The 25,637-nt window shown below is 47.3% G+C and overlaps 1 long non-coding RNA gene across 1 annotated transcript in view; it reads left to right on the forward strand.

Moving 5' to 3' along the window:
- The window catches only part of LOC143822324 (uncharacterized), an 89,620-nt gene that overhangs the window by 19,954 nt on the left and 44,029 nt on the right, over positions 1-25,637 (forward strand). The window contains exon 3 of the long non-coding RNA XR_013226130.1: positions 24,327-24,411. This is a non-coding gene — a long non-coding RNA (uncharacterized LOC143822324). The remainder of the gene's footprint in view (positions 1-24,326; positions 24,412-25,637) is intronic.

Raw genomic sequence — 25,637 nt, forward strand, 5'->3', positions numbered from 1 at the left:
CTGAAAAGAGAGATGTGATGTGATTGCTCTGTGTTGTGTGGGGTTGAGCAGGTTGGAATCACAAAATCATAGAGTTGGAAGGGTTTTCCATGATCATCTAGTCCAACCCCCTGCACAATGGAGGAACTCACAACTACCTGCCTATCCACAGTGACCCCAATTTCATGGCCAAGTGATCCCCACACCAAAAATCACCAGAATCCAGCCTGGCCTGGAAGAAAGTCACCTACCACCCCACAGTAGCAGTCAGATGAACTTTCATGCTCAGACACATGTATTTCCTCACAAATACATACATTCTTAACATATACTGCTACTCCTCCCCCTTCTTTATTTGCCTGTCCCTTTTAAATAAATTGTGCCCCTCAATCCTATTATTCCAGTTGTGAGATTTATCCCTCCAGGTTTCTGTAATGCCTGTTAGATCATAGTCCCCTTTCTTTTTTTTTTTTTTTTTTTTTTTTTTCTCAGCAAACTCCAGCTTTATTGTATATCATTACTTTTGGATGCAAAAGGGGGGGGTAGCATCTGACATGTGGGGGAAATTGAACATCTGTGGATTTGTAGCTTGGGACATCCCTATTTTTTTTTTTTTTTTTTTTTTTTATAGAAAGTTTTTATTTTATTTTCCAGAGTTGAAGAGTTGGAAACAGTGAGATACATGCAATCTACATTGTTAATACAGAAAAGGAGAGCTATACTCTTCATTTGATACACTTGGTTCCCCATTTTTAATCCCTTTTGTAAATAGTTCAGGTAAGGGCCCCATTGTTCTTGAAAGGCCTCTTAGTGTCAGTTTGGCTATCTTGGTAAGATCAGCTAGTTTATTCACCCAGTCTTCTGTCGAGGGTAGTTCTTACGTTTTCCATTTCTTGGCCAATTCTAGTTTTTCTGCCGTCGTCGCATAGAAGAAGAAGCTCTGTATGTGGGTTAGGAAACACTGTGGAAAAACATTTTGGTTCCCTGTTTCAATCTTAAAAACCCTCTTCTCTCCATTTAAGATTATAGACTGGCTACAATATTATGGACTTTTACCCAAAGCTTATAGACTTTTTATAGACTTTTTCACGTTTGCACCACATTTAGAAAGAGAAGTCTACCTTGTTACCATCATTTCAACATTTGTTTGCATAAACAGTTTATACTTAACGTAGTCCTAGAGCCCTCCACATTTTCACTAGAAAAAGGGAAAAAGGAAAAAAAAGAATAAGCCTGCTTAATTGTACAGAAAGAAGAGAAACAAATATGTATAAGTATACATTGTTAATACCAGAAATAATAAAATGGAGTCTTCATTAATTAATAGAATAGATTTTTCGTTAGTTATATTAGAGGGAGGCGGAGCCATGGCACTTGGATAGCTCGAATACTTCGAGCTCCTGTTCCACTGAGGGTCAATCACTGCTGTGATTGACAGAATCGGGTTTTGGGTACGCTAACCCAACCATAAATCTTCTCAGGAATTCCTTGTGAATCTCTGGGGCCTCTCTGTTCCGCAGGGAAATTAATCTCCCACTGGAACGTAAGCTCAGTGTGCACAGGGTCCAGCAAGCGCCGTCCGCCATCTTAAAATCTTTTTTCCTTTTCATCTTTTTTCAACTCTGCAATCTACAAAGCTTATTTTAATCTACAAAGATAATTGGATACCTCCCAGCAAGACCTTCGACTCACCACAACTCCGGAGTGAAAACATCTGGCAGACATCAGATCGAGCCTACAAACAGTGAGTGGGGTTTCCCTCGGCACCTTCTTCCCTGGAATGAACTCTCGGCGTGGAGAGTTGCTCTCGCTAATCCAAACAAGCCAGAGTGACAGGATTTATTACCACTGAGGGGGTGAAGCAGCCAAATTCCAAGATATTGAGTCATTAATCAACGCAGAGATGCAAGTGCTTTTCCGCTTCTCCGTCTTTACTTTTCCCCCCGTTTCTGGCTCTGCTTGATGCCACCTCATCATGAGGCAGGCTAATTTTCTTTTCTAAGCGAAGAAGGACTTAAATCAACTCAAACTAATAAGTAACAGCTCTTATTTTATCTGTTTTTGGTCTTCGAAGATAAGAGAGATTAGAGCCGTGGAATCTCGCGAGAACTAAGCTCTAGAAACATTCCTTTAATTCAAAACAGACTGTTGCTTTCGTTAGGACTCTGTAGGACCTCTACTGGCTATTTGCAAAATTGCAAATATATTTTGGAAACAACATATGCATAATTGATTAACAAAATTCCGAACCTGGAACATGTTTTCGTTTAAAAAATTTGCATATCTTCTAGATAAACAAACACAAGACCTGAAAGAATCTCTAAATGGTTCACTTAAAAATATGCTCACGGAGTTTAAAGGCATTAAGGAAGAAGTCTCTAACAGGAATGATGAACCAATAGTAGTGGCTGATGATAGCTTTAAACAAGATGGAAAATTACCAGCAGAAGAGGAATCTGAAATTATGGAGATGGAAAAGGGGATGTCAGAGTCTTGCAGCTCAGATAAGGACACCCTACCTGAGAAGATATATAGCCACTCCAAAGCAACAATACACAAGAAAGACATATGGATCTGCGGTGAAAGCAATCGATTGAAAGGAGCTTCATGGAAAAACATCTGTACTGATATTGGAGTCCAGGAGGTACAACTGCTTCAAGATACTTCGAGGGAAAGACTACAACTGTACTTTCCCAGCCAAAGACCAATAGGACAGAACATTAGTCAACGGGAGCCTCAAGACGTAATAAGCCTCGAAATGAGACCTCCTTAAGAAGCTTGGGGAATGGAAATGCAACACAGTGGTCGAAATTCCTTTCCTCTTTTACCTCCTGTATGTAGCCATATAGGCAATATAACTAGTTAAGAAGTTAATCTGGGGTCTAAGATCTTTTAAGTAAGCTGAATCTGTATTATTAAACCTAATTTCGCACTGCCTACTAGCTCAAAATCAAAGCATAACTAAAAGGAGACACCTAATGGAATGGGCTTACATTATAGTGTGGGGTTTTAGATTTCCTATGATAGCTGAGTTTGAATTATCTAGCATATCTCTGTAGTGACTTTCAGCCTAAATTTAAAGCATAACTAAAAGAAGGTTTTTAACTGAGGAGGTGTAAATATAACAAACATAGTCCCCTTTCTTTATTAGGACTTCTAATTCTTCCTGCTAGTTTCCCATTCTCTGTGCATTAGTGCAGAGACTCATGCACAGATCATGGAAATAGTTTCTGAGAATCAGAGGGGCAGAACATCTATTTATTTTTAGACACCTCTGGGTAACAATCTTCCATCCATTGTCCTTTTGTATTGATGGGGATGCTATCCGTTCAGTCGTGTCCGACCCTCGGTGATTCTATAGGAAAGTTTTCACCGTACGTTTCTGTCAATGACTGTTTCTTTCAGTTGGTCCATGGTCATCCCTGTATTGGCTTTGATCGTGTCAAGCCAGTGGATCCTTTGGCAACCACATTTCCTTTTGCCACTGACCATGCCGAGCATTGATGTTTTTTTATAGCGAGTTTGATTGTATGATGTGTCCAAAGTAAGTGAACTTGCTTTCTAATGACATAAATATTTATTTAATTATTTATTTAGATTTTTATACTGCCCTTCCCTATGGCTCTGGGTGATTTACATAAAACATTTTGAAACATTTACATAGAACACTCTCAAAATCAATGTAACAATATAACAATAACAATAACATACCAACTAGAACAGTATTTTAACAATAACTTTGACACTCCCTCGGTAGGTTCGGTCCCTCAGTCTGGGGGAGGGACCTGTAGATGTTATGGGTGAGTTGGCTTCACCAAATGCCTCGTAGAAGAGCTCCCTTTTGCAGGCCCTGTGGAATTGTGGAAGTTCCAGCAGGGCCCTGATTTCTTCAGGGAGCTCATTCCACCAGGTGGGGGCCAGGACTGAAAAGGCCCTGGCCCTTGTTGAGGTCCAACGTGCCTCTTTAGGGCCAGGGATCCACAGCCTGTTGGAGGTGGCAGAGCGTAGTGCTCTTCTGGTGGTATAGGCAGGGAGGCGGTCTCTCATATACACTGGGCCCAGACCGCGTATGGCCTTAAAGGTGATTACCAAAACCTTAAGCTTAATCCGGAATTCAACTGGGAGCCAACCGAGCTCTTGGAGTACCGACCAGATATGAGATCTCCATGATGTCTTAGTGAGAATCCTGGCTGCAGCATTCTGCACCAGTTATAGTTTCTGGATCGAGGATAAGGATAGGCCTGCATAGAGCGAGTTGCAGAAGTCCAGTCTAGAAGTGACCATCGCATGGATCACAGTGGCTAGGTGCTCTGGTTCCAGGTAGGACACTGGTAGTTTGGCTTGGCAGAGGTGGTAAAATGCCAGACGTGCTACCTTTGTGACCTGGGCTTCCATTGTAAGGAAAGCATCCAGGATCATGCCCAGGTTCCTGGCGGAGTGAGACTCTAGGAGCTGCACACCGTCCAGGGTGGGCAGACGTGCTTCCTCCCATGGTTCCTTCCTACCCAACCACAGGACCTCCACCTTTGCAGCGTTGAGCTTCAGACAACTCTGCTTGACCCATTTTGTCACTGCATCCAGGCATCTGGCTAAAGATTCTGGGGGGGGGGGAGTCAAACTTTTGGTTTGCTCCTCTCTAAAACTACCTTATGACTGGGGAAGGCACTGGCAAACCACCCCATATTGAGTCTGCCATGAAAACGCTGGAGGGCGTCACGCCAAGGGTCAGACATGACCCGGTGCTTGCACAGGGGATACCTTTACCTTTTTTAAAACGACCTTGTTTTAGAGGGAAATTTCTTCTGCTTTTGCCCTCTCACTGTGGCCTTCCCTTTGACTCCTAACATGTTTCCCCAGGTACACTGACCCACAAGAGGACAATTGGGGCGTACAGATGTCTGCAGCTGAAGAGGTAGAATTCATGAAGTGCAAGAATAGTTGCGCTGTATGGAGTTCAGGCCCATATGTGCAGATCAGAGTTCTTAGGGGAAAGAGGCAGTAAAACAACAATAAGAAGATTTGGTTCTTATATGCTGCTTTTTCTGTACCTGAAGGAGTCTCAACGCGGTTTATAATCGCCATCCCTTTCCTCGTGTTACAAGAGACACCCCGTGAGGTAGGTGAGGCTGAGGGAGCCCTGATATTCCTGCTTGGTCATAACAGCTTTCTCAGTGCTGTGGCGAGCCCAAGGTCACCCAGATGGCTGCATGGAGGGAGAGGGGGGAGCAGGGAATCAAACCCAGCTTGCCAGATTAGAAATCCATGCTCCAATCTCTACACTAGGCTGGATCAAATCAGCCTTTCTAAACTTTTTTATAATTGAGAAACCCTTGAAACATGCTTCAGGTTTTGAGAACCCCGAATGATGGGACTGGGGGCTGGAGGTGGGCAGGCATGTCCACAGCTGTGCTTCCCAACCATATTCTGCATGATCACGCCACCTCTGTGGTTTCTCAAAGCCTGAAGAACATTTCAGGGGGTTCTCAATTGTAAAAAAAAATGAGAAAGGCTAGTCTATTTATTTGTTTTTCTGCTCCTTTCCCTTAAGAACTCTAGTCAATACATGTGGGGTGTGGTCATACATGGACATATCACCTGATAAATGTTTAACACATTAAATATATATATATATATTAAAAGTTTATCAACTCCCACCAATTTGGGAATCCGAGGGGCCATTAAGAAACCCCAGCGGTTCAGAAAATCCTGGTTGAGGAACTCTGGGAAACCTGAACAAAAATTCCATCGCATTCCACTTGGTGAGCTACATTGGCTGTGAATGCAGTTATCATCACCATATTCCCTTTATGATGTCTTCTTGTAATGACCCTACAAGGAAATAAAAGTAATGGAATATGTGAGTTTAGGGGAGTTTAGACTAGCACCATAGCTTCATTAAATCCAAGAGTAGTTTTTTTTTAAGATAATTCTTTATACAATTTTGTTTTGTTTTTTGGGGGGGGGGTACTATTCTGAGTGATTCCAGTTCTGGATAGCAATCCATAATATCCCCTCCAGGAATAATTATTCTTCCTGTGTCTTGCTGTTCACTCCAGTCTCTCACGTCCCCTCCATTTGAAAGCAATACAGTCTTGTATAGCAGCTGAGGGAATGCAAGGGCTTTATCCAGCCCGACAGCTTTTTATTCAACACCCAGAACAATCTGCGTCAAGCCCTCTAAGCCGCCATAGATGTGTGTGTAGGGGAGGACCCTGCCATAGATGCTTATATAAATCTTTGTAATCTTGAGGGTAGAACAGCATATAAAGGGTTTACCAGCTTTAGGATTAGGCCTAGTGCATCCCAGTGTGATTTTTAATCGGGTGAAATCTGCCCTCCGTGACCCAAGCTGTTCAAGGCTGCAGGATCCGGTTTTGGAAATGGGGCACAGCTGGTCACTGAGGCAGAAAGAATTGTGGAAATTCACAGGAGCTGTGGGGGAAACCAATAACAAGCTGATCCAAGATAGAGCCTTGCGTTTCAGGGTCAGCAGGGACACAATGATAATCAAATCCCAGACGGATTTTAATGGGGCAACAGAATTAAACAGGAAATCAGAGTCTCGGGGGTGAACGAATGCCCCCGGTTTTGTTACTTTCTGTGGTTATTTATATCTGGTCAACAGCTTCGCCCTTCTGCTGTTGGGATCGCAGATTGGTTTGTATTGCAGGTGAATGTAGCACTGTTCTTGTATGCAAGTAACTTATAAAGCCTTTTCACATGCAACACGTGTTATTTCCATGCACGCTATGCAATGCGGTTTATTTGATGCACAGATTTGTTGAAAAGCAAAGATATGTTAAGAGGAAAGACTCATCTAGAGGAAAGAGGGAATGGTGCGGAAATGAAAGCTGCATTACAGGGAGGGCTGGGATCAAAATGATTGTGGGTCAAATTGTCCACGAAGCTGAGGAAGCAGAAATCCTTACATTAAAGAGCTCCTTTACATAATCAGTGCTTAGCAGTTCTTATTCGAAACGGCTATCCCAAAGCAAGGATTTTGGAACCTTAAATTTGATAACATTATTGCATGTCTGCAAGGCTGCATGTGTTTCTCCTTGCATCCCCAGAATGAAGACTGCAGTCTCTTGCAAAATGGACATGTTCTCTCATTGCAAGTGATGTAGTGCCAGTTAATGCAATGGCTCATTTTTTATCCCATCTTAATTTTTTAAAAATTGCTCCATTTATATACCGCCCCTTCCAGGCTTGCCATCACGGGTCAGTGAACAACAATTTAGATCACCAATGAAACCAATAATTTCCAATTTAAAATAAAACCAAAGCAATACATTTTAAAATCACGCCTGCTCCAGTCTGCAGAGCTTTGATTCTCACCAGGTTCCACATTCTGCCTTCCATAATCTGTTACAGCAGAGTTTTGAGAATATGTCATCAGGAGAGATATTGTGCATGTAGGGACAGGGTTTTCTCATTTTTATCTTATGTCTTGCGACATCATATTTTTATACTGAGTTAAGGGATCCCATAATTAAGTAACCTAGATGAGTGACTGGAATGCTTATGTTACCCATCAATTTACTAGGTATCTACTACTACTACTACTACTACTACTACTACTACTACTACTACTACTACTACTTCTACTATTATGATTATTTGACTTCTTTCCCGCCACTCCCTAGATAGGCTAGTGGCGGGTAACAGCAGTCTTAAAAACCCCAATTAAACCCCCCTAAAACAGTGGTCCCCAACCTTTTTATCACCGGGGACCACTCAACGCCGGGGACCACTCAACGCCTTTTACTGAGGCCTGGTGGGGGGGGGTAGTTTACTCCTCTCCTCTCAACCACTGCCCTAACACTCTCTGGTCGCTATGGTAATGTTTAAACATCCCTTCAAAATAAGATACAGACACCCCACAACAATGAAGTGTGTTGTAAAGGGCCGGGGGGGAAGGCGTCCTTCGGGGCCCATCTCCAATTAGTCGAAGGACCACATGTGGTCAGCGGCCCACAGGTTGGGGATCGCTACCCTAAAAGACATTAAAAATTCCCAACATGGTGACAACAAATCCCAATCCCCCCTCCCCACACTACCAAGGCGATAGAGAATGGAGGGAGTGATGTCTACTTCGGACCCTCTTCCCAGGGGGGGCACGCTCTACCTCGCAGACCCCAGCCTCAACCATAGACCTGGTGGAAGAGCTCCGTTTTACAGGCCCTGTGGAAAGATGACAAATCCCGCAGGGCCCGCAGATCACCCGGGAGCTCATTCCACCAGGTGGGGGCCAGGATAGAATAAGCCCTGGCCCTGGTCGAGGCTAGGCGCGCTTCTCTGGGGCCGGGAACAACCAATAGATTTCCCCCCACAGAGTGTAAAGCCCTGTGGGGGATATAGGGCGATAGGTGCTCCCTTAAGTATGTGAGTCCCAATTTGTGTAAAGCCTTGAAGGTTAAAACCAAAACCTTGAACCGAATCCGGGCAGCAGTTGGCAACCAATGCCTCAGCGTAGGCTGGATATGGGCCCTCCAAGGTGTACTGGTGAGGACCCTAGCTGCTGCATTTGGCACTAGCTGAAGTTTCCAGATCAAGGACAAGGATAGGCCAGCGTAGAGTGAGTTACAGAAATCTAATCTGGAGGTGACTGTTGCATGGATCACTGTGGCCAAGTGGTCAGGGGACAGGTAGGGTGCTTGTAGCCTTGCCTGGCGAAGATGGAAAAATGCCTGGCCCGCTACTCTCTTGACCTGCACCTCCATAGTCAGGGAGGCATCAATGGTCACCCAAATTCCTGACCTGGGACGTGATGCTAAGCTGCGCCCCTGCCAGGGTGGGCAAACGTGTTTCCTGATGTTCCCTGCCTCCCAGCCACAGGGCCTCTGTCTTGGAGAGGCTGAGTTTCAGGTGACTCTGCTTGAACCATTCTGTCACTGCTTCCAAACATCTGGTGAATGGTTCCAGGGGGGGAGTCTGGTTGGCCGTCCATTAGGAGATAGAGCTGAGTGTCATCAGTGTACCGATGGCAACCCAGCCCGAAACTCCACACCAGCTGAGCCAGAGGGCGCATAAAGATGTTAAACAAGGTGGGAGAGAGAACCGCGCCCTGAGGGACCCCACATGGGAGTCTGTAAGGACACGAGAACTCATTCCCCGTGGGTCCGATTCTGGAGGAAGCAGTGTATCCAGCGAAAGGCTGTGCCCCCTAACCCCATGCCAGCAAAGCGGTGGACCAATATCTCATGGTTCATGATGTCAAAGGCCACCAACAGGTCTAGAAGGACCAGCACGGCTGACAGAGGTCATCCAGCTGTTATCAGTATCCACGGGTTGGTTGTGAATGTTCATGACTACTTTTATCGATTTTTTAACGATTATTTATTAGTGTGCTTTCTGATTTGCATATTTGTATTCATTGGTCACCCCCTTCAAGGATCGCTGCCTTGTTGTGGCAAGGGGGCTTGCGTAGCTCAGTGAAGCTATGAGCTATGCCGTGCAGGGCCACCCAAGACGGACAGGTCATAGCTGAGAGCTCTGACAAAAGGTGATCCACTGGAGAAGGCAATGGCAAACCACTCCAGTATCTTTGCCATGAAAACTCTATGGACAGTTCCAATAGGCATAACGATATGACGCCGGAAGATGAGCCCCTCAGGTCGGAAGGTGTCCAATATGCTACTGGGGATGAGCAGACGGCTAGTACGAGTAGCGCCAGAATGAATGAAGCGACTGGGCCAAAGCCGAAAGGACGCTCAGCTGTGGAAGTAACTGGTGGCGAAAAGACAGTCCGATGCTGTAAAGATTTTTATTCCATAGGAACCTGGAACGTCAGATCCATGAATCAAGGCAAGCTGGACGTGGTTAAACAAGAAATGAGAAGACTGAACATCGACATTTTAGGAATCAGTGAACTAAAATGGACAGGAATGGGTGAATTTAATTCAGATGACCATCAGGTATACTACTGTGGACAAGAATCTCGCAGAAGAAATGGAGTAGCCTTCATAATCAATAAGAGAGTAGGAAAAGCAGTCTTGGGATACAATCCCCAAAATGACAGAATGATCTCAGTTCGAATCCAAGGCAAACCATTCAACATCACAGTGATCCAGGTCTATGCCCCAACCACTGCTGCTGAAGAGGATGAAGTTGATCAGTTCTATGAAGCCCTACAACACCTTATAGAAGCAATGCCAAAAAATGATGTGCTTATCATCATGGGGGATTGGAATGCTAAAGTAGGAAGCCAAAAGATAACTGGGATAACAGGCAAGTTTGGCCTTGGAGTACAAAATGAAGCAGGGCACAGGCTGGTAGAATTTTGTCAAGAGAATACAATGGTCATAGCAAACACTCTTTTCCAACAACCCAAGAGACGACTCTACACATGGACATCACCAGACGGTAAACACAGAAATCAGATTGACTATGTACTCTGCAGCAAAAGATGGAAAAGTTCTATACAGGCAATAAAAACAAGACCAGGAGCTGATTGTGGTTCAGATCATGAGCTTCTTGTTGCAAAATTTAGGCTTAAATTGAAGAAAGTAGGGAAAAGCACTAGGCCACTCAGGTACGAACTAAATCATATCCCCGACGAATATACAGTAGAGGTGAAAAATAGATTTAAGGAATTAGATCTGATAGACAGAGTGCCTGAAGAACTATGGACGGAGGTTCGCGACATTGTACAAGAGGTAGCAACTAAAACCATCCCAAAGAAAAAGAAATGCAAGAAATCAAAATGGCTGTCTGAGGAAGCTTTACAAATAGCTAAGGAGAGAAGGGAAGTGAAAGGCAAGGGAGAAAGAGAAAGATACACCCAATTGAATGCAGAATTCCAGAGAAAAGCTAGAAGAGATAAGAATGCCTTCTTAAATGAACAGTGCAAACAAATAGAAGAAAACAATAGAATGGGGAGGACCAGAGATCTTTTCAAGAAAATTGGAGATATGAAGAGAACGTTTCATGCAAAGATGGGTATGATAAGGGACCAAAATGGTAGGGACCTCACAGAAGCAGAAGAGATTAAGCAAAGGTGGCAAAATTATACAGAAGAACTATACAAGAGTGAGCTTAACATCCCTGATGACCACAGTGGGATAGTTACTGACCTGGAGCCAGACATCCTGGAATGTGAAGTCAAATGGGCCTTAGGAAGTCTGAGCAACAATAAAGCTAGTGGTGGTGACAGCATTCCAGTTGAACTATTCAAAATCTTAAAGGACGATGCAGTAAAAGTGCTACACTCAATATGCCAGCAAATTTGGAAAACTCAGCAATGGCCACAGGATTGGAAAAGGTCAGTTTACATTCCAATCCCAAAGAAGGGCAATGCCAAAGAATGTTCAAACTACCGCACCATTGCACTAATTTCTCATGCTAGCAAAGTTATGCTCAAAATCCTACAAGCTAAGCTCCAGCAATATGAGGACCGAGAACTTCCAGAAGTACAGGCAGGATTTCGAAGAGGTAGAGGAACTAGAGATCAAATTGCCAACATACGCTGGATCTTGGAAAAAGCTAGGGAGTTCCAGAAGAACATCTACTTCTGCTTCATTGACTATGCTAAAGCCTTTGATTGTGTGGAGCACAACAAATTGTGGCAAGTTCTTAAAGAGATGGGAATACCAGAGCATCTTATTTGTCTCTTGAGAAATTTATATGCAGGTCAAGAAGCAACAGTGAGAACTGAACATGGAATCACGGATTGGTTCAAAATTGAGAAAGGAGTTCGGCAAGGCTGTATACTGTCGCCTTGCCTATTTAACTTGTATGCGGAGCACATCATGAGAAAGGCGGGATTAGAGGAGTCACAAATTGGGATCAAGATTGCAGGGAGAAATATTAACAACCTCAGATATGCAGATGATACCACTCTAATGGCAGAAAGTGAAGAGGAACTAAAGAGCCTGTTGATGCGGGTGAAGGAGGAGAGTGCAAAAGTTGGCTTGAAACTCAACATCAAGAAAACAAAGATCATGGCAGCCGGCCCTCTCAATTCCTGGCAAATAGATGGGGAAGAAATGGAGATAGTGACAGATTTTATTTTCCTCGGCTCCAAGATCACTGCAGATGGGGACTGCAGCAAAGAAATTAAAAGACGCTTACTCCTAGGGAGGAAAGCTATGGCAAATCTATTCAGCATCCTAAAAAGCAGAGACATCACCCTACCAACAAAAGTGCGTTTAGTCAAGGCTATGGTATTCCCAGTTGCAATGTATGGCTGCGAAATTTGGACCATAAGGAAGGCCGAGTGTCAAAGAATTGAGGCTTTTGAACTCTGGTGCTGGAGAAGACTCTTGCGAGTCCCTTGGACTGCAAGGCGAACAAACCAGTCAGTCCTAGAGGAGATCAGCCCTGACTGCTCTTTAGAAGGCCAGATCCTGAAGATGAAACTCAAATACTTTGGCCACCTCATGAGAAGGAAGGACTCCCTGGAGAAGAGCCTAATGCTGGGAGTGATCGAGGGCAAAAGAAGAAGGGGACGACAGAGAATGAGGTGGATGGATGGAGTCACTGAAGCAGTAGGTGCAAACTTAAAAGGACTCCAGGGAATGGTAGAGGACAGGAAGGCCTGGAGGATCATTGTCCATGGGGTCGCGATGGGTCGGACACGACTTCGCACATAACAACAATAACAACAAAATTCATTGGTCACGTAATATTTTAGATTGCTTAGTATTTGTACCAAATGTCTAATAAACATTCTGGAATGAATAAATGAATTAATGAATGAAGAGGGAAGAAGCAGCACTTGTGTGATCCATGCGACGGTCACCTCCGTAACAGATTTATGTAACTTGCTCTACAAAGGAACTGCCTTTGTCTCTGATTGGAAATTGCAGCTGGTGCAGAATGCAGCTGCTAGGGCCCTCACAAGAACACCTTGGAGGGCCCATAATCAGCCTAACATCCAAAAAGACCAAGGATTTCAGTAATTCAGTAACTGAATAATGTGAATAAGTTTTTTTGTTTTTTTTTTAATGAGATTGTCAATTATGTTATATAATAACTCTCGGTCTAGTAGAATGTTATAATTTGATGCTGAAGCATTCATCAATCTAAGGCATCGGCTAGCAGACATGCTGTTTAAAGTGTAACAAAATGACTAAAAATCACCACAAGCCACAAATCTCAGAAACAACTCCTTATACTTCCAATGCACAGAGGTAATCTACAAGTAAGGAAACTCAATTACGCAATTACACATCAATGCCAGTTACCCTGTTCAGTCCCTTTAAAGACACAAGCTGCTACAGGATTCTTGGGAATGACAGCTTGGAAGTCAATGTAGTGCCAGCTAATGAATGGGAAATGTTTTTAAAGATGCGCTGTACTATCCATGTACTGTACACCATGGATGCCAGGCAAGTAGCCCTTAGAAGCCCAACTTTTCGTAACATCAGAAACTTTTGCATAGTTAAGAGGGGGAAAGGAAAACTTTTAATTTGCCCCATTTTCATTTTCTGAACTCCAGGAAAGGATGCTAGCTCACGCCCGAGATCTCTCCCATCGAAAGTGAGAGTGGCAAAGGGAACTCTGAACAACTTATTTCCAATCTTAGATATATTCTGTTAGTGTCTGTTCCTCCCAAAGGAGCTGCTGTGAAGAACGGGCAGTCCTGGCTCCTGCAGATAGGTAGGTTTTTCTAGGTGAAATGCTGCACTCCCCCTCTCTGTCCACCATTTGTTCCTAATCTGCTGATCAGATTTTGGCTCTTAGTTTTTCTACAAAAAAGCTGGGTCAGGCTAACATGATCTTGTCATATCATGGAAGGTAAGCAGGGTCGAAAAGCAAAAATCTATTCTTTCAGTACTCTCATAGAAAGTTCTGGTGGGGCTGTAAACTTTTTTTTTTGTTCCTATAGCAACACCTGGTTGTGTTTTTATTCTGCTATAGAGCTAATCAGAGCCTCTTGTGGCGCAGAGTGGTAAATGGCAGAAATGCTGTCTGAAGCTGTCTGCCCATGAGGCTGGGAGTTCGATCTCAGCAGCCGGCTCAAGGTTGACTCAGCCTTCCATCCTTCCGAGGTCGGTAAAATGAGTACCCAGCTTGCTGGGGGGTAAACGGTAATGACTGGGGAAGGCACTGGCAAACCACCCCGTATTGAGTCTGCCATGAAAACGCTAGAGGGCATCACCCCAAGGGTCAGACATGACTCGGTGCTTGCACAGGGGATACCTTTACCTTTACCTTATAGTGCTAATCGTGGGGTCAAAGTGGCACTCTATATGGTACTTCACAAAAAATGTTCCTGGCAGTCACATGCCCCAAAGGCATTCGGGAAAAATTTACAAAAAGACTATCAAGCAACTTGTTCAGGATAAATACAGTAATCACAAAGAATCCTAAACTGAGGCTAGGTAAAGTATAATAAATGAGGTGGGTTGGCAGGAGAAGTTTACTAGTTACATTTATTCATTAAACCTTTTCAATACAATCTACTTGATCCTTTCCACTAATACACATGGACATACGTACATACATATGATATAATAATATTTATTGTATATAGCCAAAGGCCATTACCAAGCACAATTAAAACAATAAAGTACAAATACAAATAAAACAATATTTCTCCAATATTGTGTACATAAAATTGTAAACATGGGCTACTGAATTACAATAAGAAAAAAAATGGTGTATCAAGGTGGAGTTCAACTGCTTTGGCTCAGATCTTCCTGGTGGCCAGAGCGAAAAGTGCCACCCTATATGAAATATAGGGGTCGGCATCTGATAACAGGTGACTTAGTAAAAGAAATGTCTCTATCCAAAGCTGAGAACTTCTTCCTGAGGTAGTCAAAACTCATAGAAGTCCCATGAAATGTAGAACCCTGTACTAGCAACTGATGTCACAGAATACTTTTTATTGGGGGGGGTGTTCATTTTCTCCCTTGGGATCCATATGTAGGGATGTTCTTCTGACAAAATTCGCGGCCCGGCTTAAGCTGGGGCCGCCATTGCCGCGGCGGGTGGGGCCGGCGGGAAAAATGCACGGGAGGGGGGAGGAGAGTGCGCACGCGCCTGCAGAGGCGGCGTGGTGTGCACGGATTGGCTGGAGAGGGCCAGCGCAGGTGCAAAGGAGCGCCTCGTGCTGTCCTGGCCCTCTTCAGCAGGGGGAAGCGCTGGATTCGGACGTGTTCGTTGGAGGCTCCGCATCTTACCAAAAAAAAAAAAAAAACCGAACCCAACACAAACCGAAAGACAGCGGAGGTCGAGAGGGGAGGGTTGGGGAGCCGGGGATCCTGTCGGCGCGATCGGGGAGGATGGCTCTGCAGCGGCGGCGAGGCTTTCCCTGGTGGCGCGGCTCCGCGTGTGGCGAATCGGGACGGGCGCGGCCCGCTGAAGATCGTGCAGGCCTCTTTAACACCCCCCCCCCCTCACCCAGGGATAGATATGGGCCCGAAACGGGCGGGCAATCGGGCGGGGCCGGGTGGCAGTGAGCGGCCAGAGCTGGCTGACCCGGCCTCAGGCAGACGGGTGGGCCAGAGGGCGAGCGCTCTGCGGGCGCCGGAGGCCTGGGCTGGAGTGGTGCCGGGGCTGAGGGGTAGGGATGAGGCCTTAGGCACCGGGGGGTCTGACCCCAGGACCCCGCGGGGCCGCGGGGCCGGCAGCCCCGAGGAGAATGCCACCCCGCATAGGGGGCGCAGCAGACGCCGTGGGCATGCGGCGCATGGGCAGAGGGCTGGGCGCAGCTCAACGGGGAGCCAGGGGGTGCTGGGAGGGGCAGAGCGAGGGCTCGCCAACCCAGGAGCTCCAGTTCAGAAGGCACCCCGACGCTGGACGAACTTCGCCAGGCCTCCACCAGGCGGCAAGGGCGGCAGCACAGGGCTGCTGGCTCCAGAGGCATGGGGCCGGGGGACTGCTCTTCCTCAGAGGTGGAGAGGGTTGCCCCCCCACCTAAAAAGAGGAGGGCCGATCTAGGTCTGGCCCAAAGTGGGGCAAGTGCCAACAGGCGTAGCAGGGGCACTGGCTCAGGGGATGAGGGACCATCTCGGGCCGGGAGCACAGCAGAAACTGACTCCTATTACTGCTTTTTTGGAGAGGTTACTCCCGGGCTATGGCTGAAATGTCCCGGGCAGGTGCTGCGGAGAGCCGGTCTTCAAGCTCCAGGTCAAGGTCAACGAGCCGGGTCAGCTCTGGGAGCTCTCAAGCGGGCATGGAGGAGCGCAGGGAGCGGAAACGGGACAGGGACCAGAGGCGCAAGAAGGGTTCCGGCCAGAGGCGACGGGGCTCCCGCCTCAGTACATCATCCTCGGGTGAGTTTTTGTCCAAGGATGATGGATATGACATTCATGAGGAAGGAAAGTATTGGCTCGAAGGGGCCTTCATGCCTGGCCTTCCATTGTGGTTGAGAAGGCGGCGAGAGGCAGCCAGCAGCCTTCTGGCGTCAGTGGAGTGGGAGGGTGTGGACAAAGTCCCACCGGGTAGCTACACGGACGCTGAGTCCCCGCCGGGCATCCACCTACCCAAGAGGCTGCGGGAACGTGCCCTCGAAGGGTATTATGTTGATCTGTTCGCATTCGTGCGGACGGGCAACAAAAAGTGGGATACGGGCAGAAAACAGGACCGAAAGAGAATGGAGCCCTTTAAAGGGGAGCGGTCCTTTGGCAATTGGCTGCGGGGCTTTGCGGAATACGCAGCGTTGATCACAGCCGCCTATCCGGAGAGAGGGTGGCACCTGATAAGGTACCTGGGCCATGTCCTGGAGGCCAGGGAGCTGGCGGGGGACAAAGCGGCCCTGGAATATGACAAGTGTTTCAGGGAGCTCGCCTCTCATAATGCCCTGGCACGCTGGGACATGAAGCACCACGACACATGGTTGGTAAAGGTGGGCCCTAGTGTCAAGGCCCAGCGGGAAAAAGAGCGGAAAAGTGGGGGAAGGCGTGAAGTGTCCCTTCCCTGCTGGGATTATAATAGGCGCTCCTGCAAACGGAAACAGTGCAGGTTCAGTCACATCTGTGAAGGCTGTGGTGGGGGGCACCCGGGGTCCAGCTGTCAGAGGGCGGGCGATGCACAACAGCCCTTTCGAGGGGCCCGATCTTCCGGAAGGAAGGATGGAGGATCGGGGGCCAATGGTCCTTCCACCAGCAAATCCGCCTGAGGGTCCTGCGGAGCTCAGCATGGGCATGGCGCCAACACCTTACGGCCCTTGCTGGAGAGGTACCCGGATCGGGAGGCGGCAGGATACTTGCTGGCAGGGTTTGAGGTAGGTTTTCGGATCCCTTATGCTGGGGACAGGGTGGCCACGGTCTGCCGGAACCTCAAGTCCGCCAGGGATATGCCTGAGGTCGTAAGGGAAAATATTAATAAGGAATGCATGGCTGGGCGGGTGGCCGGTCCATTCATGGCCCTGCCTATTACGAACTTGAGGGTTTCCCCGTTGGGGGTTGTACCCAAAAAGGCACCTGGGGAATTCCACCTGATCCATCACCTCTCCTACCCAGAGGGTGGGTCGGTGAATGATGGCATCGATCCGGGCCTCTGCACGGTCCGGTATGCCTCTTTCGATCAGGCGGTCCGGATTGTGCGCTCATGTGGACAGGGTGCCCTCATGGCGAAATGTGACATCCAGTCGGCGTTTCGGCTTTTGCTGGTTTTTCCGGGGGACTTTTGCCTGCTGGGTTTCACGTTTCGAGGCCAATGGTTCGTGGACAAGGCCATGCCCATGGGGTGCTCGGTGGCATGCGCTGCTTTCAAGCGTTTCAGCACATTTTTAGAGTGGGCCATACGGGACAGGCTGCAGTTTACGGAAATCACGCATTATCTCGATGATTTCTTGTTTGCTGGCGCACAGGGTTCAACGGACTGTGGGGACAGGCTCAGGGCTTTTCAGGACCTGGCCGCGGAGTTGGGGGTCCCCTTGGCGGCCGCCAAAACCAAGGGCCCCGCGGATCAGATCATGTTTTTGGGGATCACCTTGGACTCCATACGAGGGGTTTCCAGGCTCCCGGAGGAGAAGCTGACCATATTGCGGGGCCTCATAGGCGGGGTCTTGGAGCGACCTAAGTGCACACTGCAGGACTTGCAGGTCATACACGGGCATCTGAATTTTGCCTACAAGGTGGTGGCGCCCGGCAGGGCTTTCTGTGCCAGGCTGGCCAGGGCCATGGCCGGGGCACGCAGGCCGCAGCACCACATTAGGATCACCAAAGGGGTTAAGGAGGACCTCCGGGTTTGGAGGTCATTCCTGGAACGATACAATGGGGTTTTCTTGTGGCAGTCCGCCATGGCGGTGGGTGGCGAACTGCAGGTGCATTCTGATGCAGCTGGGGGAGTAGGATTCGGAGTCTTCTACGACAACCAATGGTTGGCTGGCCGTTGGCCAGCAGAGTGGGGTGATGGTGTTCGTAGGGACTTAACGTTCCTTGAGCTGTTTCCCATAGTAGTGGCTTTAGTCGTGTGGCAGGGGAAGTTCACCAACCGAAAGGTTCTGTTCTGGTGCGACAATCAGGCAGTGGTTGCCATGGTGAACAGGCAAACCTCTAAGTCAGAAAGGGTCATAAGGTTGGTGCGACTCATGGTGCTCACTTGTTTGCAGAACAATATTTCCTTCAGGGCCAAGCACATGGCGGGCGCACAGAACGAGGTGGCTGATGCGCTCTCCAGGGGTCAGGAAGACAGGTTTCGTCATTTGGCTCCCCAGGCATGCCTAACACCGGAGAAGTTCCCGGAGGGCATGTGGCGGCTTGGAGACGATTGATCTTCCGAGGGGCGTTGGCTTCACTGGCGCCTGCCACGCAGAGGTCTTATGAGGGAGCAGCAAGGAGCTACATGGAGTTCGCCAGGGGAGCAGGTCACCGGGAATCTTGGCCCATTCAAGAGGACTTAGTCCTGAAATACCTGGCAGGCATGCACGCTGCCGGGTTTTCAGTCAGAACCATGCGGCTGCATCTGGCAGGACTTTCATTTTGGAGCAAATTGTGGGGCAGATGGGATCCCGGCACATCATTTTTGGCACGCAAAGCCGTCATGGGGTGGGGCAGGCTGGCACGCGGGAACAGGGATGCCAGACGGCCTATCACCAAGGAGGTGCTGAGGGCCCTCGTGGAGCAAACTTCGAGCGTGTGCCATGATGATTATGAAGGGGTCATGGCACGGGCCGTCTTCACGTTAACCTTTGCTGGGGCATTCAGGGCATCTGAGGTCGTAGCCGCCTCGCGATGCCAGTGGGGAGTGGGGCCCGTGGCCATGGGGGACGTGTCCGTTTTGGGGGACCACCTTAAGATTTGGGTGGCCAGGGCAAAAGCGGATCAAAGGGGCAGGGGCCAATTGGTGCAGCTGGCCAGGGTGGCTGATCCAGCGGTATGCCCAGTGGGAGCCATGCAGGCATATTTGGCGATCCGGCCTAGGGTGCCAGGTTACTTGTTCGTACATCGGAATGGCACCTGGCTATCCAGATACCAATATAGCGCAATATTGCGGCTGTGCTTGCAGGGGGCGGGATTCGACCCTCGACTTTACGGCACGCATTCGTTCCGGATTGGGGCAGCCACTCAGGCTTTTTGTGATGGGGTGTCACCTCAGGGCATCATGAGGTTGGGACGGTAGAGGTCTGGGGCGTACAAAGGGTACGTGAGGCCTGGTATGGTGCCTAACGTGTGACTCGTTTCAGGATCCATCTCTACGCCATTTTCGGTGCTGGTATGCGGGCACAGCTACATGTTCTGGGGAGGCCGTTACGCGGCTGGATCCGGCTGGGGGAGACACCTGGGCCTGCAAGATCAAGTCCGGCTGCACTGGATGGGGCGACGCGGCATGCATTGGAGTGAGCTGGTTGGCATGGTCGCTGATGCGGTGTGGCATGGTGGACCCCCGGAAGCTGTGGTCATCCACCTGGGTGGTAATGATCTGCCAGCGACAAAAGGCGTGGAGCTGGTAAACTGGATGAAACGGGACCTGTCTCTCCTGGCTCATCAGTTGCCCCGGACAGTGCTGATATGGTCATGCATGGTGGAAAGACGTTGTTGGAGGCGGGCCAGAGCACCAAAACGTGTTAATTTGACTGTTAGAAAAATCAATAAGGTTATTGGGCGTTATGTTAAGGGGATCGGGGGGCTGGTGGTTGAACACCGGGCCTTGGTCGGTTGCCAGGAGGCCCTTTATAGGGCTGACGGTGTCCACTTGTCAAGCCTGGGCATGGATGTCTGGCTGGGGGACGTGGCAGCAACATTGCTGGGCTGGTTGAAGGATAAGAGGGTTGGCGGGAATGATGGAGGCTTCTATCATTCTGGTGGCGGGTTGGCAGAGGACGGAGCCGGTTTTGGGGGGAGTACGCCCTGCGTGGCCCACTCCCCTGGAAAGGGACCTCCTTAAAGAGGTGGCGGGATGTGAGCGGGTGCCAAGCCCGGCTGGGCTTGGTACGGATCTTCACAGAGCCAAGTGGCCCTGGATGGATGCTGAAGAGGTTTGCGCCTCCTCCGGTGTCCAGGGTGGCACACTTCCCTGATAGTGAGGGGCAATGGCTTAGGGAACCTGCATTCCCGGACGGGAACAGGTGGGAAGGGTAAGCCATTGCCCAGGTAAAATGAGGCAGTCGGCTGACTGCTCCGGTTCCTAATCCTCGGCCATGCCAACCCTCGCTGGGGTTGATATGAATAAAGTTGTGGCCTTTCATGCCAATACGTGTGAGCGTATTTATTGCAGCCCGGACCTCCCACCCTGCAAGGCAATGCATAGTTGTCTACAGCAATCGTGTTGCTAAGGAATCAGTTTCTCTTTTCCCTTCCTCTGTAATATAGATGTTGGCAGAATTTTCTTGCCCCCTGCGGTTGGTCGTTGCACATTGTTCTTGGTGTCATAGTTTATTTTTCTGGTGAGAGCCACTACAGCATGGAGTCCACTACCCTTTTCCTTTGTGGCATTCTGACTTTGTGGTAAGATATGCAGAAGCTGAAGGGAAGTAGACATAATCAAGTCCTGGCTAAAGTAGCCATGTGACTTTTGTGAGATGGAATGCTTAGAATAAAATCAGCCTCTCTTGCCATAGTTAAAAAGAGTTTTCTGTGGATGCTCCCAGTTATTTTCCCTTTGTTGTTCCTACTCTTCCCCCACTCTTTAATTTAAAAAGGTAAAGGTATCCCCTATGCAAGCACCATGTCTGACCCTTGGGGTGACGCCCTTTAGTGTTTTCATGGCAGACTCAATACGGGGTGGTTTGCCAGTGCCTTCCCCAGTCATTACCGTTTACCCCCCAGCAGCAAGCTGGGTACTCATTTTACTGACCTCGGAAGGATGGAAGGCTTAGTCAACCTTGAGCCGGCTGCTGGGATCGAACTCCCAGCCTCATGGGCAAAGCTTTCAGACAACTGCCTTACCACTCTGTGCCACAAGAGGCTCTACTCTTTAATTAGTCCAGGCTTATTTCAAGGCCTCACTTAGGAGCATTTAGATGGGAGAATGAGAAGTTGATATGGAAAATCTGCAGTTGTCCTAGAACAGTACGAAAGTATCATTGCTTGAATGGCAAACAGCAGTGGCTTAAAATTAGGAAAACGTTTGTCAGACTGACCTTCACAAAACAGCACCTTTCTCTCATTGCTTAAATCCAGGTTCCTCACTAGTAACAGTTCAAAGTGGTTACAAAGTGGTGGCAGCAAGTGTTGCTCTATGATCATTCTAAACTTAGTTCTGACCAATAAATTATATTCAGGTGACTTTGTCAAAATCAGAAATAGGGTATGAGTTCGGTAATAACTTGGCAAGGAATTTGCCCCTGGGTTCGGAGTACAGAGGACAAGCCAAAACATAGTGGGGCAGGTCCTCCACGGATGAATTTCCACATATGCACAGGCGTTGGGCTGTGGGTATTTGGAGATATCGCCATGGCTGATGGCATCATTTCAAACCGCAAAGATGTTAGGGCCATTCTAAGATTACATGTTGTTATGTTTACTAAATATGATGCTCTAGAGTGGTCTTTTTAAATTGTTTTATACCATGGGGCTGATTGTGATAGCAGAACTGAAGATTGATCAACCAGTTAATCAGCTCTGAGGACCCAATCCCTCATTCATACATACATACACATGCTTGCATGTATACATACATGCATGTGTACGCACACCCATACATAAACTCATTCAACTGGCCAGATCCTTATAGCACAAGCTATTCTTGCTGGCTTGGTGCCAGAGAAAATATAGAATGCAAAACTGGAGGCATCTGGTAAAATGGAAATTGGGTGGGTGGGTGGGAGGGAGGGAGGGAGGGAGGGATTGAAAGTGACTATATAACCCTTTTTTCTCTGAATGCAATTAGCTCAGGAAAAAAAAACTTTAAAAAACAACAACCTAAGGTTGCTTTTTTAAACAAATCAGGATTTGGAAATCTGATTCAGGCATTCCATGAGTCTGAAATGCCATTAGCTGTTATCTTTCTAATTAAACAGATAATTATATTACACGATATGGAAGGTTTCTCTCTTTTTATGTTCTATTTTGTATTGTGTGTGTGTGTGTGTGATTGAAATAAGCCTGCCTTATCTTCAACTCGTCCGACAATGATAGTGTTTGTGCTATGAAGGTGTTTGTGAATATTCTTACATTTGCATTTGGAAAGGGAGACGAAAGAAAAAAACGGGGTTTTGCCTTTTGAAACCCTTCATTCTTTGTTATTCATATTTCACCCTCCCCAGCCATCCGATATTCATTTATGTATCTATTTATTTATCTATGCATTAATTATTGGATTTTTATGACCGACCCTCTTGGCACAGCTGCCTCGAGGGACAACATTAAACCATTAAAATATATCGAGTTACTGTAGCTGCCAGGTTTGATTAAACAACTCCCCTCTAGTCTAGCATGGGAGGGAATAATGGAGGAGAAAGGCCCCAATCCACCGCCATCTCACTGGCCCCAACCCAACGACTGTTGGAAGAGCTCTGTTTTACAGGCCCTTCAGAACTGAGGCAGTTCCTGTAAGGCCTGCAGCTATTCCAGGAACTCATTCCATCAGGTTAGAGCCAGGACTCTGGCCAAGGTTGTGGCCAAGTACATGAAGCACAGGCCAATGATTTGCCATCTCATATTTGGAAGCAGGAAGCCACTTGCAATTTATCTCCCTATGCAGAAATGGTCATAGACTTATATGGGATCTCCAGGGTCATCTAGCCCAACCCCCTGCACAATGCAGGATATCACAACTACCTGCCCACCCACAATGACCCCAATTTCATGCCCAAGTGATCCCTCCCTTCAGCCTGGCCTGGAGGGAATTCACCTACCATCCCACAGTGGTGATCGGCAATTCCCTGGGTATGCAAGGAAGAGCCATAAGAGACAAAAACTGGCACATCCCTTTCTGCCCTTTCTGCACACCCACTCACAATCTGCCTAAGTTCATAAAATCAGCATTTCTGTCAGATGACTATCCAGCCTGTACTTTAAAACTTCCAAAGAAGGAGAACCTACTACCTGTTCCATTGAGGAACTGGGCTGTCAGGAGCTTCTTCTGGATGTTTAGCTGAAAATTCTTTGGAATTAATTTCATCCCATTGGTTCTGGTCTGACCCTCTGGGGCTACAGAAAACAACTCTGCTTCATCTTCTATATGGCAATCGTTCAAATATTTGAAGATGGTTATCATATCACTTCTTAATCATCTTCTCTCCAGCTCAGGGAGAAGCTGGGTCTGCAAGGCTCGATTCTTCCCCTTCCACACCATGGGCCTGGGTTGAGATAGTCCCTGATGGCACCTGCAGCAGAGAAATGAGGTCCTGATTCAGGTTACGGCTGGGCCAGTGCTGATGACAACTGGAAGAGGTGATTAGTCCTGCTGCCAGAAGAATGCTGGCCTGGTCTTTTTCCCTCATGTGGAAAAGGTCCTAGACTGTCAAACAGATTTCCCACAAAAGTTACAGCATCCCTAGCACTAAGACCATTGGTGAATGTTGCAGTGAATTCGGTTGAAAGTCTTTTAACTCCTGATGAATTCCTTGGAATGTCAGGCATGAACAGCAAGGTATGCTACATGTGGTGAGCCATGCTCATTTGCAGCTGTCTGTGTGCTTATCTGTAGGTCTCTGCAGTTTGTGTTTTCTTTTTACGGAAGCGAGTCCAATGACCTTCGATTTAGAATACACACAAACAGCTCATTCAAAACTTACGGCCAACTTTACTTCTGTTTGAATATAAAGCTTGCAAGTTTGTATGGCGTCCTTATTCAACATTACAGGCACTTTGTCGGATGCTAATTTACAGAGCCCGCTCTTCACAGAATCATCATTCTTCATTGTTAGGAAGACTGTTAAGGATCTCCAGACAACGAAGTGCTTTATAGGAAATGCAATTGTTTCTTAACAACGTCGAAGCGTCATTTCTCATTGAGCTCACAAAGCTCCAGCCTCCCCTCCCCATCTTTATTGTTTCCTTTTCTTTCAGGCTTAGGGCAATGGAATATTCAAGGTTAAGAACATAAACAGATGGATCCAGGCCTACTTTAAACCACTTGTAATGATGCACAAACGTGAGCTTTCCTTCCTTTGTTCCTCATTCCCTCTCTACTGTTACCATACCACAAATAAAGGTGTGAGATAAAGCTGAGGGTTAACTAGTTTTATGAATGGCTGGCTTAAAGCCATTGATGCTTCTAAATCAGTGCTGCTCATGAGCAGCCTACTGTGGCTACTCGTGTTCTAACCTAAGCCAGGTGGGCACCAAGGTGCCCACAAAAAAGTCACAGGAACTGTTAAGCTTCATCTCTCTTCCCACCATGTGACATTCCAAAAACTCAGGGCTTAGTTAATGCAGCTCAGCACCAAGGAGGGTCCCCTGTTCAACTCTCTGAGTTGCTTTGGCGAGATAGGTTGGGAATGACCACTCAACTGCATGTATTTCTGCCATTATTTAGTAGCCTGTCGTTCTGTTTAATTTAATTCTTTTATGCTGTTTGGTCCTGCTGCTTGTGTTTGTGTGTTGGGGGAATCAATTGGTAGAGCAGCAGACCTCAAACCTCTTTTTTCCCTTTTTGGCTCTTGTTTCTAGTATCTATTTGGCTTTTTAATCTAGTTCTTTGGGGGCTTGTCTTGGTTTGTTTGGCCTGATGGCTTTATGAGAGGGACGTAGGAAGGACAGAAGGCTTCAGGTCTACCGTTGCCTGGTGTGGTTTGGTTTCTCCAGTTAGCGTTCTGGTATTTTTTGAGGTGTGGGGGTGTTGGTAACCAGGAGTAGGTGCTTTTTTCTTGCTCCATCCTGGTTGTTACGGTTAGCTATATGTATGTGGACATTCTGCACAGTATGTCAATGATGGCTTGAAGGCCAACCAATCTTTCTCTAGCTAGACTTTAATAATGGACCAATGCAGGGACCCTGATAAGGGCCAATCAGAGCTCTCAGCAGGCTGCCTGAAATGTCTATAAATTATGTATGTGCCTGGTTTCTCTGTCCGGTGTTGGAGTTGGTGTTGATTGAATAAAGGGCTGTTGTTTTTCAAAGAATCAACAGACTTATTAGTTAGGATAGGGGCTTTCTTTGAGTGTACCAGATAGGGGATTTTCTTTTTCTTTTTTGCTGAAGTTTGGGTTTCCTTTAAATTTTTTGAGGTGTTGCTTTCTTAAAAGGACATCAGTAGGACATATTGCAATAGCATCTGATCTCCAAAGCATCCTTTTTCTCCAGGCGAACTGATCTCTGTTGCCTGGAGATCAGCAGGAGATCTCCAGCAAGCAACTGGAGATTGCCTACTCCAGGAGA

Source organism: Paroedura picta, chromosome 13 (genome assembly GCF_049243985.1).
Source record: "Paroedura picta isolate Pp20150507F chromosome 13, Ppicta_v3.0, whole genome shotgun sequence".
NCBI classification, from domain to species: domain Eukaryota; kingdom Metazoa; phylum Chordata; class Lepidosauria; order Squamata; family Gekkonidae; genus Paroedura; species Paroedura picta.